General features: G+C 39.9%; 1 long non-coding RNA gene across 1 annotated transcript; it reads left to right on the forward strand.

The window, feature by feature from the left end:
- The first annotated feature begins 3,688 nt into the window (after window positions 1–3,688).
- LOC309574851 lies at window positions 3,689–10,106 on the forward strand. Its single transcript, XR_014226559.1, has 4 exons — window positions 3,689–4,553; window positions 6,383–6,436; window positions 7,510–7,673; window positions 7,791–10,106. It is a non-coding gene; the product is annotated as an uncharacterized lncRNA (long non-coding RNA).
- Window positions 10,107–19,652: the final 9,546 nt, after the last annotated feature.

A 19,652-nucleotide genomic window follows, 5' to 3' on the forward strand; every position in this document is an offset into this window, starting at 1 on the left:
CTTGAGATCCTTGACTCTTATTGCACTACAGAGACCATAGAATCTGTCAGCTCCAAGATCACAGAATCCAACAGCAAAGTGGATCAGTATGGCCATGGTTTTGTGACAAAAGGATGGTCCAGGATGCTAAACTTCAAAGTGATAAAGGACATGGATGCTTAAGAAAACGCAACTTTGACCTGATCATAATGTTAATGGTGTGAAGATCAAGGAGAGGAGAAAGGTGAGGTTGGTAGGTGAACATAAGGTTGTATGATAAAGAAAAGTGTGTGAATTGTAATGGTGAATGTTTTTGACTTTGACATCTTTGAACTTAAGTTCTGGCTTTATAATGAGGTTCATTGATGCATGCAGCCTTCCTTTGCAGTTGGTCATAACAACTAAATGCAGGAGTCTTTCTCGTGGAAAATGATTGATGCTGCCATTTCAGCTTATCTGCCTCTTGCTTTGTGCACTTAAAGCTATCAGCTCAGATAAATGTGATTTAACCTGTTGCTGTTTGTGATGTAGGGCTTTTGGATACATTCCTAACAAAGAGAAGCCTAAGAAAACAAAGGAAGTAATCAAAGCAATATATCCAAGTGTGCTGTCACCATAACACTCAGAAAACAAACTCATATTTTTCAAAAGTGACATATTCTAGGACTAATGTGGTCCATACAATTAAAATATTTACTAGGAATCTTCAGAAAATTGATTGTGATAAAAATTACCTTTCAGAAATATTTAAGTCAAAGCCGTAATAAGTGACAAGCACTGAGCTGTGTAATGTGTGACAGACGTTTCTGTAAGAAAAAAAATTGCACCTACAAATAACTTGGAATCAATTTAAAGCTGTAAATGAAATGAAACTGATGCCAACATAGATACCAAGTTAAGCAATTGCATTGTTTGCTTCAGGTGTTGAATTCCTAGAGCAACATTCAGAGTAGTTTATATACAGCAGTAGGAGCCTTTCTGTTACTAGTTCCTACTAAGTGGTTGAGAGCCTGATCATAAAATTAGGGTTTTTTTCCTGCATGCTGTAGAAGAATTCAGTGTGAGGACTTTTCTGTTTTTCAGACTTGAAAACAAATAAGCAAAGAACCCCAGGAAAATTATTAGTTTATGTAGAGAAGAAAGTGGTGTGAATATTATATGAACCAAAATATTGACATTTTTAAATTGTTACATTTAACTTACAATCAAGCATTCACAAACATCTTCTAAATAGTGGCCATTTAAAATGATTTTTTCATTTTCTTTTGAGTATTTAAAGCTAAAGCTTTCAGAAGTCTTACATTAAACTTGTGTTCCAAATGCCTTTATGTGCAAAATCTGTTAGATCCTATATCTTAGTCTTAACATATATTAACTTCTCTGAGGTTAAGTAACATTGTAAACGCTATTTGTTTAAAGCTCATGTTTCTGGGTTAGGTCCCATTAGAATTTTCCAACAGGACCATGCTCTTACTAAATAAGAGCCAGTATTTTATCATGCAAGTGTGCAAAAAAGTCTCCAGTTTTTTGGAGCCTCTCATATTTGGTATCAACACTGACTTGTTTTGTGGTAAACTTTACTCATTTCTGGCTAGAAAAAATCCCCCAAGACTTACCTGTGGGGTTTTTTTTATTTGGTTGGGGTTTTTAGTTTTGTTTTATTTGATTGTTCATTGTTTTTTTGGTTGGTTGTTTTGCTAATTGTGAAAATATCTCCCAAATGCATCTTCTCTGCTGCAGTCTTAGTTCTGGAGTACTCAGCCAGCAGTCCCCTTCTCTTTTCCATCTCAAAAACTGCATACCAAAATGGGTACCTCCTTGCTGTATTCAATAATCCATCACCATCAGTTTTCTGAAAGTTTAAATGAGTGCATTCCAAATGATACTCTCTTTCCCTATATTGCTCTTTTTTTGAGATTTTTTCCTCATTGTTGAGAATGCTTCTTTCCAAAAGAATAAATTACAGCTAAAGATTACCAGCAAGAGGTTATTTCCATTTTAGTTCTCTTCAAAGCAGACAATACATTTGTGATTGGAGTAAAAGCTTAGGGAAAGACAAGTTACATTTCCATCAGTTCTTGCTTAGTTCCCTCATTAACAGTTCTGGGTTTTAACCCTGTTCTTTCCACCATGAGCTACAGTCTCAACCTGTGCCCAACAGTATTTCTGATGGTATTTCTGGTTTTGACCTAGTGCACACAGCTGGAGAAAACACTCTTTTAGTCCATCTTGAATTGCAGGCTCTGAAATGAATTTTGTATTCAATCCTGATTTGTATGGTAGTCTGAAAACAATAGAAGAAAAAGTTGGAAGAATTTTAAAGAAGCAATAAAGAATTAGTTGTTTTTAAAAGCTGGGGATTAGACTTGCAATTCTGTTTATTGAAAAATTTATTTTAGATGATTCTTCAGCCAGTACTCACATTTTTGTCCTCAGTTTTCTTCATTTTCACAGAATTTCAGTTCTTTGTCTTCCAAATACATACTTCGGTTTATTACTGTGTTGATTTTTTGTAATTTAATGTAATCTTTCTTTTTCAAAGAGTATGTTTACATTTGTTTTGTGCATGTTGCTAAAGGAGGAACATGAACTCATCCCCCGTGTCCAGTCTCTGTATTCAATTTAATGCCTTTGCTCACTAATATCCATCTAAATTTTACAGAGAAGACTGCTATGTATATGAGAAAAATCAGAAGTAAATGCTACCACTTTCAGTGGTTAAAGTTGTTAAACAGAATACTCAAGGCTGATTTTTCAGCATAAGCTATGTAGCTTGATGCAAAGTAGTTGGTTATTACTTTGTGTTGGAATTGTAGATGTTCTTCTGATGTTTATTTTGTTTCCTTGTGGTAGTTGTATGCAAGCACTTATTTTGCAAACCTAGAATTCCTGACCTTCAACAGTACTGTAAATGAACAACTGATTCTCCAGTTATCCCTGTTGTTGGTTGTCTGTAAGAGTGATTCATTGCTTTACAAGAAGAGCTGTGCTTCTGTATGTGCATGCAAAAATAACCTTTTGGTAAAACGTAGAGAAGATGTAAGAAGGTACACATCCATAGCTCTTGTTCAAGGCTGGAGACCTCTTGGATGGAAACCAGTACTGGTAATGAGTGCTTTTTGTGGTACAAAATTATTGCAGTTTCTACAAAATTTAGAGGCACAAATGTCTGTATATGTATGTGTATATATATATTTTTTTCTATAGTAACTTAATGTATAATGTTCCTATTCAAATGTTAACAACTTGTTCTTTTAAAGTAATGGTCTGTTTTGTGGTTATGGGGGCTCGTGGGGAGAAATCCAAGAGCTCCTTCAGGGCAGTGGATTTTAGGGATGATGGAGGACAAGTAGGATAACTGCAGGGAGACCAGGTGGAAGAAGTTCCTGAAAAGCAAGGGTCCTGCTGGGAAGGCTGATGGGGACTGTGCTGGGGGGGGAGGTCTTTGGGGTTGAGAGCCCAAAGGTTTAGTGCAGTTCCTGAGTCTATCTCTATGCCAATAGTGGATAGTGTGAGTTCATGGTAGGAATTTAAAGGTATGGAAGAAAAGGGAAGCCTGTCCTGCCCTTCAAAATAAAAAAGCTGCTTGAGTTTTGGTGAGTACTGGAGGCAGATAAATGACTCCCCATAGTCTGAGGTGCCCCTTCTTAGCTTCTAATATGAAGAAGAAACTCCTCTTGGAGCTTTAGCCCAGGGCCAGAGACTTTTTCTTTACCTGTTACCAAGGAAAACAAGCCTTTTCTTCCCAACTGAATTACCTTGCTGCTCTCCTCATCCCACTGACTGCAGCTCAGCATCTGCCCAAATGTCTCTTTCTTCACACTTATTAAGGCTTACACAGAAATCCCATGCCCTCAGGCCCTCCAGTTCTCAGTGTTTCAGTGTTGGACTGTTGAAGGAGCTGCTAAGTTCACTGCACAGGTAAACACTGGTGAGCCTTGCCCCATCAGTTTTTCTCCCTCTTTACCCATTATCATAAGTAGATATGTTACTTTAAATTGAAGTTTTTTTACTTGCTTGCTTAGGGGTTTATCACCATTACTGGAATGAATATGAAGGAGCCCCATTTCACAGGCCATTTACATTCACAGCAACGGAAAAGATTTGATAAAACAAGGAGGAAAGGATGGTTTCTGACAGCTGTTAGGGCTGGCCTCTTTCATACCACTTGAATTCCTGATTCTGGCTGTGGATGGTAGCTGCCTGTTGTCTGTCTGTTGGCAAATGTACAGTTTTCTCCCTTAAGCCTATTCAAGCAGATATATTCTCAGATGTTTAGGTAGGAGGAATCTGTTCCATTAGGGATAGAAAGTGTGATATAGCTGAGGATGGTGCTGGGGAAAGTTACTGCTCTTTATGGGTCTGTGATGAGAAAATCATCTTTGATCTGCCCTGCCTTTCTGAGCAAAGCTTTCATAGAATAGACTTCAGAGCCTATTCCATCAGTAACAATTATCTTCTCCCAGCAACAGTGCACCTCATTAATGAATGAAACAAGCCTTGTGTAAAACAGGTGGTGTTGATTTTTTAGGTCAGAAGCTATCCAGCTGGTCTATCCAACAACAGCAATTGAGGTATGAATTGTGGGGAGAAGGAGGGGGCAGCAAATAACAAGAGTGTATGTGCATGCCTTTTTTTTTTTTTTTTTCCAATATAAGATCTTACATCTTAGTATTCCATTCCATTTCTGATGCACGTGACAAATGACATGTTTATTTTCTGAATGATGTGTTTTCTGGACAGTCTTCAAAGGAGTGGGCAGAAATAGTACTGCTGTATCATACAAAGTAATAGTGCATGTTTGTCATCTAGGACCCCATCCTGTTCTTGTACAGAAGGGGTTTTAGAAGCATGGAAAGCTTTATGAGGACAAGTACTCTGAGCATCCTTGTCCTAAGGACTCTTCCCTGGACAATAGGAGCTGTGGGAGCAATTCTCATCAGTAGTCTGTTAGCCTCTGCTAGATAGAAGAAACCTTGCAACAAGCACGTATATGATAGCCTCTTTATGCAAGTTACCTTTGGATACTTAATAGTTTTAAAATACATATCCATATATATATGTATGTACTGCAAAATCATATGGAGACAGGACTATAATTGTTTGCACATAGTTCTTTAATACAGTTTTAATTACACTTAGCTGTGGTTAAATGATGCAGCTATTTTCAGGCACATGTAATCAGATCTTTTAATGTGGATAATTGGAATTCATGTTTTTACTACAACCATCTCTGCAGCACAGCTCAGTTGGTCATTTGGCATGTACTGGCTTCTGTTAATGACATTCTGCCTGTTTAAACAAGAGCATGCTGTTCTAAGCAAATTAAATTTCTCACTCTTCCTCATCATTTTTCTAATAGGGATTGATAAGGCTCATCATGAAAATCTGTTTGTAGTATAGTGCTTTCATAAGAGTTGATTTCTGGGTCCTCACTAGGAAGGAACTAGAGAGCAAAAGCTTACGTGCTACTGGATCTGCCATTTGGACATTTTTCTAATGTACTTGGATTTCTATAGCAGCACAGTGTTAATACAGCATAAACTGCCACTAAAATACTGTTAAAATTTCAGCTCTATCCCTTGGTCAAATGTTGACAGTTCAGTGGCTCCAGGAAAGATCATAGGAATGCTTCTGCACTTTGGAGAACAGTCTCTGTAGATACTATTTAAAATGTAATTAAGTGTGGCAATCAGATGGCAGTAGGAGAGCCAGAAACAGAGAGGTGTGTGTTGGCAGAGTGTCCTTGTGCCAGACTAACATTCTCTGTGCTAGTCCTGAAAGCACCCTTGAGAAACAGTGATTGTCTTTGTGTGCTGACATAGCTGTTCTTTCTGCTTGCCCACTCAAGAAGTTCTACAAGCCTGCAAGGGACATGGAGAGCATGAAGGTGTGTAAGATTTTATGAGAGGACCTGCAGGAATGGAACAGAGGAGATTAAAGTTTGATGACGTGACTTCTATGTAATGCACTTTCTTTGGTGGGAGGAAGAGGATTTTCCAATAGAGAATAAAAGTAAATCTTCCTTTCCAGAGTATTAGTATTATTGCTGACTCTCTCTGACCTGCTCGACAAGATGCCTAGTGTTTGGACAGATCTCAGTGTTTTTATGAGTGTGTCCCAAAATGGTAATGAATACTAATTCATACCTTGCCATCTTTGCATGTCATACTGAAACTGTAGGCCAGTGGCACCTCCTGATCTTTTTTATTGTCTGTGTGCATTTTCTTAAAGTAAATGAAAGCTTGTTTTATAAAGAAACAGTAGAGAGCTTTTATCTAGAGTCCTTTCAGATAGGTACTTTTTACAGAGTAAGCTTTAACATACTAATGTTGTATATTTCTAACCCTTTAATAACCTAAATTAACCAAAGCCTTTTCAATTTTTTTTTCTTTTTATCCAGAACATGAAGCATTCCAAACTACCCCTCAAAACCACCATGCCCAGAGCCTGAAAGGTTTGGCACTTTTCTTCCTTTGTAGATGATCTTCCAGCTGTGCTGTAAATCACTGTGTTCAGTGATTTACAAGGCAAGATCAGTCTTGCCTATAACACCAGAATCCATAGTTAAGACCTATCCCATCATGTGAGGACACTTTTTCATTTGCATCATCTACCTGGTCACTTGACAGCATGTCAGTTAAAATATCTGCAAACCATATTTTGTTTATTAACATCTGTATCACATCAGTTCTAGATGCAGTGAATTTTCTTTGTGCATGGAATTTGCATTGGTTTGGTGAAACCAGTGGTGTCAAAAACAATTGTCTCACAAACTGAGAGCCTTCTGTTGTGAATTTGATCTTAATCTGAGCTCTGTCTGAGCTAGGGACAAATTCTGACACTATGCCCCTGTGTTCTGCAGTACTTGAGCAGAAGAAAAACCTTCCAGCTTGCAAGAACAGCTGCATTTGTGTTTCTACCTGATGCAAAGCTGCTCATATTAATCTCTTGAAAGATGGTTCATGGAATTCTGCTTTCCAGCTTAAGGGAAGATAAAGTCCCTGTGTATAAAAACTTGATGGATGCTGTATATAGAAAGTTGGGAGCACCTAGAACAGTCACCCTCAAGCGTGCTTAATTTAGAAATAGGAGCTGGTAGAAGGAGTAAGCAACTGAAGAATATCATGGTAAAAGTAGGCATTCTTGCTCTTTACATAGCACTGCCCTTACATAATACGTTTTCTTAAACATGTTTCTTGACAAACACTGGTCAGCAGTGAGAAGAAAACAAATCTGTTTCTCCCCACTGCCAGCCTACAGTTCAATAGTGCATCTGCAAATTAATCACAAGTTTGGCCTAAAAAATCTATCTTAGATCTAAATTCAGTTTTGCTTTGTCAGGTCACTGTTAAGTTACATAAATTTAACTTTTCTGTGTAGCTATTTCTCTTAAAGCTAAATGTGAGAGAGAATTGGAAATTATTTATTTCTCCCACGACACTGTTCAGTTTTCTGAAATGTGCAGGTGTTTCCTTCTTGTCTTCCACTTTTAGCTCTTAGTTCACTATGTATTGGCTGTTTTCTCAGGATCACTTACCTCTGAGAGTACTCCAGATAACTGTCAAGAGACCAGAGCAGAGAGCAGAAGAGGAAGAGAAGTTTGCAAAAAGCTGCTTGCAGGAGATAGAAAGTTCTCAAAGTTACAGCTCAAGATTGCAATTTCTTATGGCTGAAATGGCTCAGTTTAGATGGTAAATGTTTTTTTAATATACTACTTTTTAATTGTTGATTTTGTTATTGTTTATGCTCTGAGCTCACATCTAATAAAAGCTAGAATGGTAATTTTGTATGTTTGCTTTTATCTTCAGTGCACTAGTTATCTTCTGAATGCAAATTGGTCTGACAACTCCATGTTTTTGGCTGTTGACAAAGCTGTTATCACATCTGAGGTGTTCTGTACATGGAAGGAGATGGAGGAAGTGGGAACCTTCTTGACCTTACTTCTACTGAGAACAGATAATCTGTGGAAAGAGGGCTTTACCAGTTTAAAATCAATATCCTCACAATAATTTGGTGGGTGTGCAGGTTTTTCATGTTAGGTGCTAGTGTATGTCTAACTTTGTATATAATACAAGCCATAAAATTACCTCTCACTGGCCTAGCCTTATTGTTTGTTGTCTCGTACCACTCGTACTCATGCTTATTGCTTTTTGGGAGTGGGGAAATCGTTTTAACATGTTCTCATTTTCCACTTTTCTGCTTTTCTCCTGTTGCTTCTTTCTCATACCCAGAGCAGCACAGAAACAAATTTCTGATCTTAAAAAACTTCTCTATCCTCAGTTTCCCATGTTTTGGAGTTTAATTTCCTCTCTGCTTTATTGTGCTGGAGTTTGATTTCTTACATGACTGAACTGTAAGATATCATTGTGTTTTGCTTAAGGAGTGGGAAATACTGGGTTGAGCTCCACTGCCCCTTTCACTGCAGAAGTCCTCAGAGGAAGCACCTGCCACAGGTTCTGCTCCTGCACCTGCATCTCCACACAGGCCAGCACAACTGCAGAACTGTGCTGATGAGAGCAGTGTCTTGCACTTTGTGTACCAGCACATTATCAGTACAAAGTTATTCTTGTGAATCCAGATCAGTCTGTGGGTCTGCCCCACTGTGTCCCCACAAATGAGTCTTCGGGCACAAGAAAGAGAGCACAGGAGATGGCCAGGAAGTCCTAATGTCCAGCTTTTAGTTTGTGCTTTTGTATTGAGTTCAGGTGCTCTGGTGTGGGTGGCCCTGTGCAGGACACAGCTGGTTCCAGGCAGCTCTGCAGTGGACCCACCACGGGACACAGCTGAGCACGTCAGTGATGCTGGGGGCACCTCTGTGGAGGTGTCTGTATGATCGGGCAAAATGCTGCATGGCAGAGAGGAGTGAGGAAGAAGGTCAAACAGTCCTCTGAGCACCAAAGTCGGAGAAGAAGGAGAGGGAGGAGTTGCCTCAGGTGCTGGAGCAGGTATTTTCCCTGCAGACCACAGAGGATCACATGCCAGAGCAGGTGCAGATTTTCCTGAAGGAACTGCAGTCCATGAAGAGGAGCCATGCCAGAACAGGCTTCTGCTGAAGGACTGTGGCCTGTGGAGAGGACACGTGATGGAGCGATAGGAAGAAGCTGTTACAGTCTGACCCTACTTAGCCCTGTGCTGCCTTGGACAAGGGGAGACAGAGAATTTGGGGGTTCAAAGTGTGAAGTTGAGTCTGAGGAAAGAAGGCAACATGAAGGGAATGTGGTTTTTTAATTTTCCTTTGTTTCTCAGTGATGTAATCTGTTTTAATTGGCAATAAATTAGTTTTCCTCATATTGATTCAAATACTGAAATTTACATCTGGATGCAAGTCATGGTAGAAAATCCTGATTTCTGTTTGATCACTGCAAGTCACTATTGCCTTCAATTTTTTAAGTAAGACAAAAAATTGATCAGATTTTGATTTTTAAGAATTCATTCTGTGTGTAGGAAGTAGTTTACCATGTCTGAATCAGGAGTTGCATTTCTGGATGTATTCCGGTTAGGCCTTTCAAGTTCGGCTTACTCACCTCATCACTAGAGTAGCTCTGAGCTGGAGAATTAACTCAGGAACATGTGTAATCCATTACATTTCAGCTGGAAAAGGATACGAGCCATATCTTTACAGCTTTGAGCATGGGAGAATCATTCTGAGGCAAGGGTGCTGTAGCAGTAGATTCTACTTTATCTACTTTGGTAAAGCTGTTCTTACAGGTGTTAAGGGTGTGGCATCTTCCCGGTGTTACGTCTTGCAGTGCTTCAGAGTGGGGCAAGGTTTGCAGTGAGTGGCATCTTTGGTGAAAGTGCTGTTAACTTTGGGAAAAGAAATACACAGAGTTTGGGAATGAGATTTATATTCTTGTGCGTTTCAGAGATTATTTTCCTGAATAAGAAGGGAACTTCCTTGAGAGGGTAAGTTTTATATCTATGTTCTTACACCACCTTTGGAAAATACCTGGCACTGGGCACCAGGGGCATCCAGACAGGGTACTAGGTGACATGACACACTTACTAGTTTATACTGGGGGCTCTGTTTGGAATACAAAATTGATGGATAGCTTCCTAACGTTAGCTAAATTAATCTCTTTTTTTTCTTCCGCTCTCTTCACATCTCACCATAAAGAGAAAAAAGGAACATGGTGAATTGTTAGTTGTCCATAAAACTGTTTATTAAGAGTTGGACAAAAAGGACTTCTTTGATAATTAATTAGATGAGCTTCAGAAAGAATTGCACTGTCATTGTAACTTCATCAAGTAATTTCTTCCAATGATATCACTCACTGTTGATCATTGTCTTACTGTTTATTTGCTGTATAATTTATTCGTTAAACTTCTCTGGCCATGTCAGAAAAGAAATAATAGAAATAATACATATGGCAATTCTCTTTTCTCTGGAAGTTTTTATAAAAGGAAAGGAATTCCTCATTTTGCATTTAGCCACCAGCTGCTCTGGAAAAGTCCATGATTATCCGTGTTCCATAACTACCAAAAAGTCTTTTGTGCTGAAGTACTCCATAATCTTGTGATTTTTCCTTGGATCAGGCAGAGTGAATCTGACATCTTTAAAAAAAAAAAAAAAAAAAAAAAAGGCAGACTACACTGGAACCAAATTTAGCGTCTTTAGGAGCTGTGACCTACGGTTCATCAGTTGCAATTGTAAAAAGATTGATGTTTTCATAGTGAAATGTTTTCATTCATCTAGTTTAATCCATGAACAAAAGTGTCTCCTCTTATTTCAGACTTCTGAACTCCTTTGCAGAATGAGGGATCACTAGTGAGATTAGCTAATAACTGCAAAAATGGAAAAGTTTCCCTGTGGACAGGTGCTAACAAAATGTACCATAAAGTCAGCCAGCATCATTAACATTAGTAAGGTAAGATCTTCCAGAGATTAACCACAGGCTAATACTTTTGGTCGTACACTGATGTTTATTCTGATCTTGCAAACAAAAATAATGTTTATGAGCCATTGCAGAAATAACTGGGAAATAAAGCAGTTTGTAAAATGTCAGTCTGTGGTGGTTTTGGTTTCTGTTGGCTTTGTCAAGCTTTTACTTGGTGTTCATTCCTTTGTGTATCCAGTGTAGGGTCTGTTTTATTTGATCTCTTATGCAGAGTAAGTTAAAATAAGTTAATAGTTAATACTTAGAGCATAAGACACAAGTACTTCATTGCAAGATATGATATTTCATATATTTTCTAACAAATAGTAAAAGTTGAATATTCTTGATAATTACCAAGACATTTCAGAGAGACTTCACATTGTATTCACTCTTTTTATCTGTGCTTCGGAATTGATGAATTACCATTTCTTTGAAGTTGTCAGCATTTGTTAGCAATAAAATGACTATTTTGAAATGGACTGTAGGTTCTTGACTGCAGCTAAAATGGTTTCAAGTAGGGAAACCAGGATTGTATTGAATTTTGAATGGCCAGAATTTCCAAAAAGAAGAGACGCTGGAGCCACCTCTGCACTCAGAGAAACATACTTTTTGGGCATAATGTTACAAAGATAAACAAGGTTTCCAGAGAAGTCTGACTGGCATCATAGCCATGTGGTGTGAGGCAGTGATGCTTCCTGCTCTGTTGTGAGATGCCTAGAATACTTTGTGTTCATTATTCAGTGTCTTGCTGCTGACATACCAGTGAGATGATAAAAAGAAGAGTCCATGATAAATGTTTCATTTAAACCCAGAAACAGAGGCAACAGCTGGCATGTTTAAAATTTTTACACTGGTAAGTGTCTTGAGATATTTGAGGAATAAAAAGTTGTTGGTTTGGGGTTTTTTCTCTCTCTCTATAGCATTGTCTGGTAACAAAAGATAATGTTAAGCTTATTTGCCGAGTTTTATAGGATCCAGGATCAGGTAGTGCTAATAATATTACAGATTGGTAATAGTGCAATTTGGATGCTTTTTTCAGATTTCCAGTTTCTGTCACTTAATTTCTCCAGGGAATTTTTGTCAGTATATTCCAGTAGCATGCTGTTTCCACTGTGTTGAAGTAGTATTGTTTACTAACTTAGTCAGAAAAAAATTTCTTTCCCATTACTTAAGTGATTTGCAGAAAGGTTAGTAGAGTTGGCTGTCTAGATAAAACCTTGTCTTCTGGAGATGGATTTATTTAAGGCTGCTGAGAAGGCAAAGCTGGCATAATATGGTGAGTACTGATGTTTTGAGGAATGAGGGGAACAATTTTTTGATGTTACCATTGTTGAAGCATAGCATTCACCAAGGCTGATATCTGAAGCAGAACTTCCTTTGCACAAGTCAGCCAGAGTTTACCATCCTTGCCCACAGAGGAAGAACTGAACTAGGTTCTTGACTACTTGACCAGCACTGACTCTGATTCCTTCTTGCTGTTTTTTAGAATGAATGGTTAACTTTTGGCTACATGAGAAGTGCAATTTCACAACCAAGTACTTTAGCTCTCTTCTAGGTGACAATGAGCTGTGTCAGAAATTCCTAAAAGAGAAGCAGTGGAAAATACCGAAGAAAGATCTAGGAAAGTCTGTACCACAAAGAAAATGTGCACCAAAACTAACTCTTGCTTTTCAGAAGCCCATGGAACATGTTCTTAAATCCTGGAGCATGAGCTGCCAAGCTGGCATTGTGGACCTGAGCACATGCTATCACAAACCTCCAAAACCTTCTCAGCAGCACACACACAAATTTGTTCCTGTTCAGCCCAAGCCAGAAAAGAAGTCTCTAGTTGGGCCACATACTCGGTTAAAGGTAATTTTTAGTGTCATTTTACCACATCCCAGTTTAAATGGGTTGCTTGAGAAAGCAGTCTAAAAACGATGCAGTCAAAAATTGAAGCTCCATTTTTTTAAAGTAGAAGCTGAAAAATTGAATCTCTGTTCAAATCTGTAATTCCTGTTTTCCATTAGAAGGGAGACAGAGGGAAAATAATATTTACCTGACTATTTCTACCTAGTGTAATAGGTAATAGTCTGATTAATTTGTGCCAGAAAGGAGTGCTCATATTGACTTAAACCACTGGGACAAAAAAATACCATTTTTGGGGATTTTTAATTTGTTTTATTTTTAAATTTTCTATCTATATTTATGTGAACTGATATTTTAATATATTGTATGAGGAAAGCAGGCAATTATTTGATTTTTTGATGGTGGGTTCTCATTGCTAATGCACATCTTGACATTCTAATCCACATTTATAACATTATCACTAACACAGGGACAAGCAGTGTCAGACAGGAGTAGAGAATTAGCACAGAATGGGGCATCCAAAACTCTTTCTGCTGGCTTTTATCAGATTTTTGTTTGAGTGGCAGTAGATAACTGACAATAATAATTAAGAGCCCACTCCTTCCTTGGAAGGTCTTTGCCCTGCTGAAAAATTTTTGTCATCTACCGAATCAAGCAGAAGAGATAGGCTGAGGGTGCTGCTGTTTGGAAAACAATGGCTGCAGTTATTGAGTGTTGGCTGGGGACACAGCCACCATCCCTATATCCAGCAGATGAGAGAACAAGGAATGAAATAGAAGATGGATGTGAGCCCTGTTTTTCTTTTAGGTGTTACCATGTTAGATCAAAAGATTTCTAGGGGAATTCATGAGCAGCATTGCAAGAGAAAGCAGAGGTGGGAGGTTGGTGATGGCATCTGGTTGAACTCCACAAAGTCATCCAGCTACTTCTGTAGCATTAGAAGTGAGAAGATAATTTCCCGGTCTTCTGCAGGCTGTTTGGAAGGAATATATTCTGGCCCAGGCTATCCATTCCCTAGTTCTTGGCTCTGGGAGGGATGATGCCAGTTAGGCCAACAGGTTATGAGAAGAGATGGATGTTGGATAAGTGCACCCTGCTCAGCCACCAAACATTAGTAGCTGTTCTTGTAAATGTTGCCAGTTCTTTCTGCAGCAGGTTGCTCTTTACACATCGAGATGGCAAATTTAGGAAGTAACTCTACTTCTGGAGGCTGCAAAACCCCTGAGATTTGTGTGTATGTGTGTGTGTGTGTGTGTAGCCTCATGCAGTGCACACACACATCCAATACACATGTAACTATGTCATAATTTGTTAAAAGTAACTGCTACAAAGAGCTTGGCAGAAAGCTGCTTTCAGTCATCCTATGAAAAGCAAATAGCTTGTTTTCATGTGACAGCTCAATAAGGCCTTAGAAACTATAGAATGTACAGCAGTTTGACAAAGACAGTGATTAAAAAATTCGTATTTCCTGAAGTGTAAGGTGGTTTGCTTGCATGTTAAAAGAATTTTAAACATTTAGCATGGCTGTTACCATATATTGCTGCTTCTGTGCTGAGCAGGCACTGAAGTCTACATTAAAATTACATATGCAGAAATTTGATTTTTTTCTACCTTTGATTAGAGAATAGAGTCTCCAAGCTGTTTTCAAGCTGGCATTATAGGAGAATTAGAGGATTTATTCTAATTAGATACTGAAAGTTAAGAAATGTAATAAAATCACTAGCAGCTGTAATCAATGACAGTCTTCAGTGAATTGTAAAGCCAAACTCTTGGGAAGGGTCTGGATTGTGAATCATTAGTGACTCTGTTTTCTTCAACTGACATCAAAAATTCATTTTCAGCTTGTATTAGCCAGCATCCAGGGATTGCATTGTTCTGCAAATGGAGAGAGAGGGATTGCAGTGGGGAGGCCCCTGCAATCATAGACAGGGGGTCTGTGAGACGGTGCATGTAAGACATCAGAAAAGGTAGCACTGAATGAAGGGAGAGGCAGTGCCAAAGTTCTAAATGTAGATGAGCGCTAAGCAATTACCAACATAATTAGGTACCATTTCTGGAACATCAGCACTGATATACATGTGCTTATCTCAGCCTGGCCTGACCTGGTTTTCTACATCAGCTGATTTCCCTGCACTTCACCCTTTCTGTCTTTCCCCCTGCCCTGGGCAATAAGGATGTGTGGCAGAGGGTGCAGTGTTTCTGCTCAGCACAATGCTGTTCTTTTCTAAGAATAGCCACAACAGATCTGTTTTGTGTGTGGGTAACTGGGACTCTCCAGCCACAACATGAGTGCATGAAGTTAAAGCATCTCAGACTGTATGAAGGGAGAAGGAGAGATTCCTGGACTTTCAGTGCTGTGTATTCTGCAACTTGTATTCTGCAACTTGGAATGAAGTCTGTGGTCCTCCCAGCAAGACTGGACCAGTTCGGATTAAACAGAGAGAAAGATTCTTCTTGCATTAACAGCCTCTTCAAAACTGAAGCCTTGCAGTGAATTTAATTAGGTGCTTGATCTTTCAGGAATATTGGTGGCACTGATGGACATGTGATGTATGTCAAGGACAAGACTTGGATGTCAAAGACAGGACACCAGACACTAGCGCAGAGTCATTGGGAATGTCACAACTGAAATCTGCAATGCCTGCCCATACTACAGAGTTGTGGCTTTCTTCTGAACATGGGAGAAGGAGCTCTCTTAACTACTGAGCACTCTTGTGAAGGCTGGTGTTGCTTCTATGTACTAGTTTGGCTTGCAGTTTTGGCCAGCAACTATGTGTAGCAACAAATCCATTTGACCTTTCCTCTCTCATCAGAAGTTTTGCCTCACTCTGACATTCTTTGCTCCCTCTGTGTTTTGAGAGAATTGCTGTGCCATAGAGAGGGGCTTCCTGGCCCCGGGCACAACAGAAATACCATAGTTAGTGGAGCAGAGACATACAGGCTTTAGCATGTTTGTGCTTGTCACCTCTAAAACCACTCCCAAATGCCACCAAAAAAGTTGTTGGCTACATCTCTTCTTCTTTCCCTGGATCTGGGGAAGGAAACTTGCCAACACACTCTGGAAGATTTAAACCATAGCCCTTAGATGCCTTTCTCACTCACATAATTTTCTCGAGGAACACCATTTAGGTATTCCTGGGGAAGAGGAGCTCTAACACCACTGGAACAATCCTGTTTTGCTCCCAATGCTATAAAATGGAAGTAATGACTAGAGAATCTCTAAATGCCCAACCTGCATACTGTCGGCTGAGGTACTCTAAAGGATTAGTTCATCCATTTATTATCCAAGTTAGTTCTCTTTTCTCTTTTTATTTCCTTTCTGGTGACAATGATTATTTAAGCAATGAACACATCTTCAAGGCCAGAATCACCATCTTGCCAGTTTATACACTTCTGTGAAAGCTGAGAACCAGAGTGGACTTGTACAATCTGTACCTGTATTTCATGGATTAGGATGTAAACTAAGAGCCTGCCTTTTTCTGTCCTGTGAGTGTGTTCGCCTCATCATTCTTAGGGTGACAGTGTTTAGCTATGTGCACATAAATAACTTAAAGGATTTTGGTTTGGTTTTTGGTTTTTGAGGTTTGGTTTCGTTGTTTTGGGTTTTTTTTCTTTTGGTTTATTTTTTGTCAAAAAAGAAGAAAAGAGTCAGGCTTCCTTCGTCTTTCTGATATTTCCTTGTATTTGCTCTCTGTTCCTTTAGGATGACAAAGGTACCAACTGCATTAATCCTTTTGGATGCTAGAGGGAGCCCATGGCTTGAGCAGTCAGAATGAATCACTATACCTTGTACAATTCTTGAGGAAACACAGATGGAAAGTAAAGTGCTATTGATGACTGTAATGCACCTTTTTCCATCACTGGCAAAATTAGAAGGGCTGAATGTATCTGCTTAGGAAATTACACATGGCTTTCAGAGACACTCAGATGATGAAATGCTGTAGCTGCAATTTCTTCTATATCTGAGCAGCTCTCTGTTGTGACTGAATTTATCTTCCCAACTTCCTCTGAGGAAATAAGTTGTCTCTCGTATCCCTGTGAATACATGGGAACTGTAACACAGGGAGCACTCGTGTTACTATGTGTGTGTGTATATATATACACAAAGTAGTATTCCAAGCAAAATTTTCCAAAGCACCCAGGAGGAGGCTTGAAAACACAAGGTAACATCGTGAAACGTATTGACTGACTCTTTTGCCATCTCGTTGTTTTGCACTAGGGATCTGTCACTGTAACACTGCAGCTGACAGCACATTAGCAGCCAGAATTTGGGGTCTTTGGAGGCTGAAATACAGCCACACTTGAACTGACCTAGCTTAAATATATTAGTTAGCTTTGCATAATCAGAGCAAATTTTAATTTACATTGCATCTATTTCTACATTCAGAGTTCTTGACATGTGGACCTCTAATCCTAGTGAGCACCACCTCTATCCTGTTTAGTTGTATTTCAGCAAATCATTATTCCTCAGAAGTAGCTCAGCTGTCACTAATGCTTGGTGAGGTTACTTTAAGTGTCAGGGCAACAGCAAATGGACATTCCCACTGCTCCAGTGCCTGAGGCAAAGCAATCTTACTTGCTGTGCAGAGCTTTGGCAAGCCGGGCTTGGCGTTCTTGTTGGGGCAGCTCTGCCCGGGAGAGGGCAGTGATGCCCGGCCACGTGCTCCGGCAGAGTAGCGATGGTGGGGAAAAGGTAACATATCGGATAGGAAGGTCCATATAGACAGGCGGATATGAGATATGACACAAAATCACTCAAATGCAAGTCACAATACTTCAGTGGAATATTGCTGCCAGAATCATGATGTCCTGCTGGATATAGATCCTGTTAAGGAAGCCAGACAAGGGGGCTCTTGCAAAGGGCTGAAGATGGGATGGCATTACAATGGCGCTGACTTCATAGATACCTATGCACAAGTATTACAGTTTTCCCAGCATTAAGTGTTGATGATTTGCAGCTCAGTCTGATTTGTGGAATAGAAGATACTTCAGCCCTCTTCCGGTTATACTTGGATACAGAGTGGCTAAGTTTTTCTCCTTGGTATCTTGTGACATAATTGCATAAAGCTTGATTGCTTGGGCTTTACTCTTACAGGATGCAGTAAGTACAAAAACCAGCTGTTACTCTCTTACAGGTGACACTGTAGAGACTCCTCTGCCTAAGGCAAACTTATGTTCCTTTATCACCTAAGAGGTTCATCTGCATGAACACCACCATGTAATAAATGAATTGGTTTCGGGGTGTTGGTTGTTACTGCTTGGATGAGATATAAAAGAGGGGAGTTGATAGTTGAATAAATGGGCATGTTAACTGAGGATATTGCAAGACTGTCCAGGTGTAATACCAGAGTGTGAGCACCAGGTGGAGACGCAACTGGGGATGTGATGATGTGATGGACTAGAAAATTACCTCATGCAGGTGATGTCAACATCTTGGACCGCTACTGGATAAAGGATTATCCAATCATTCTGCGCCCTCGGGAAATGATTGGACAAAAATTAATCTTGATAAAGACCAACAGAACCCCTGGAAGCGAGCCAATCAGAAGAAGGATCCAAAATCCACCCATTGTGAACGGACAGAGGGCATAAAAACAGACCTGGGACTTTATCCGGGGTCCTCCTGTGGAACTTGGGGTCCAAGGGAGCACCCAGTGGGTCGCACTGTCCCAACTGTCTGTGTGTTGGTTTACTCTGTCTTGTCATGCGGAGCCTGGGCTTATCCTGGCTTTCCGCTCTCAGCTGTTAATAAATAAACAAGTTGGCTTCTCTTTTCAGAAAGTCTCAGCCTCGTTTATAACAAACACATCATTTTTATTTACTTGGATTCCCTGTTAATTCTATCAGCCTTTTCCCCTTCTTTTTATTTGTTCCCTAGCTTTAGAAGTTAGAATGAAAAAGGCCGAGACTATTATAACACATACTATTGAGGTTGACCATATTCTTGGATGTACTTTGAACATGAGTACCATGATGGGTAGATGGAGTAAAGAGGATTTTAGGTCTCAGGATAGTATTTGTATAGCAGTTGTAGCTATGGGGAAATTATACCTGTGGGCCACATTTATCGTCTTAAGAGCTCTGGTCCTCATACAGAGAGAAAAAGAGCCCTGAGGCTGCTCTAACTTCTAACTTCCATGTAACTGCAGCTGCACCTGAAAGGCTAAAACATCAACCAGAGTTCCCTGCTCTGCTACTTGCTAATTAAATTAGCATTAAGATGAAGACTCACTGTAGAGGAGTGCAGAGGCAGACACTGAAGGCCTGTCTGTAACTTCGTAAGAGAAAATAAAAGCAACTTTCTAGCAGCAACAATTATAAGCAGTCAATTGTTACAGACTTTTTCAAAGTAGAGTCAACAGATTATATTTGTGAAAGCTTTGGCATCTCAGACTTCTTCTAGATGGGATCTGGGTCAAGGCTTTCCAGGGGAATTGGGGTGGAAGTTATTGCTGTATAACATCTGTTCACTCATCTCACTCCAGTTTCAGTATTTCCTTCCCACAGCATTTGCATCCCAGCAAGGAGCTCACATAGGCCGTATCCACACTGAATGCAAGCAGTGTCTTGTGAGACACCCCTGAATTGGCTGGAGGCTCCACACGGTTGTGCTGCCATGCAGAGGGACTGGCCCAGGCTCTGGTGCAGGATGGCTGCTCACAGGGCCCCACAGGTAGGTGAGTGAAGTGTTACACAGCACTGAGGTGTCAGTGTTCCTCCCAGTCCCAAAGCTGGCAGGATTGGTGCTGGATAGGGCAATCTCTGCACTGAGCTGCCTCCCGTGGTATAGATACTCCTCTGCTGTATTAAAGACCTTACAGGGCAAGTGAGCAATGTCCTGACATCAGAATAAGGTCTATGCCTATGACTGGGAAGCTGGAGAAACCATGAACCGCACCAAAACAGGTCACAAAAGGCCAAGGGACTGTGTGGGACCAGGACAAG

Source organism: Coloeus monedula, assembly GCF_965178545.1.
Source record: "Coloeus monedula genome assembly, chromosome: 7".
NCBI classification, from domain to species: domain Eukaryota; kingdom Metazoa; phylum Chordata; class Aves; order Passeriformes; family Corvidae; genus Coloeus; species Coloeus monedula.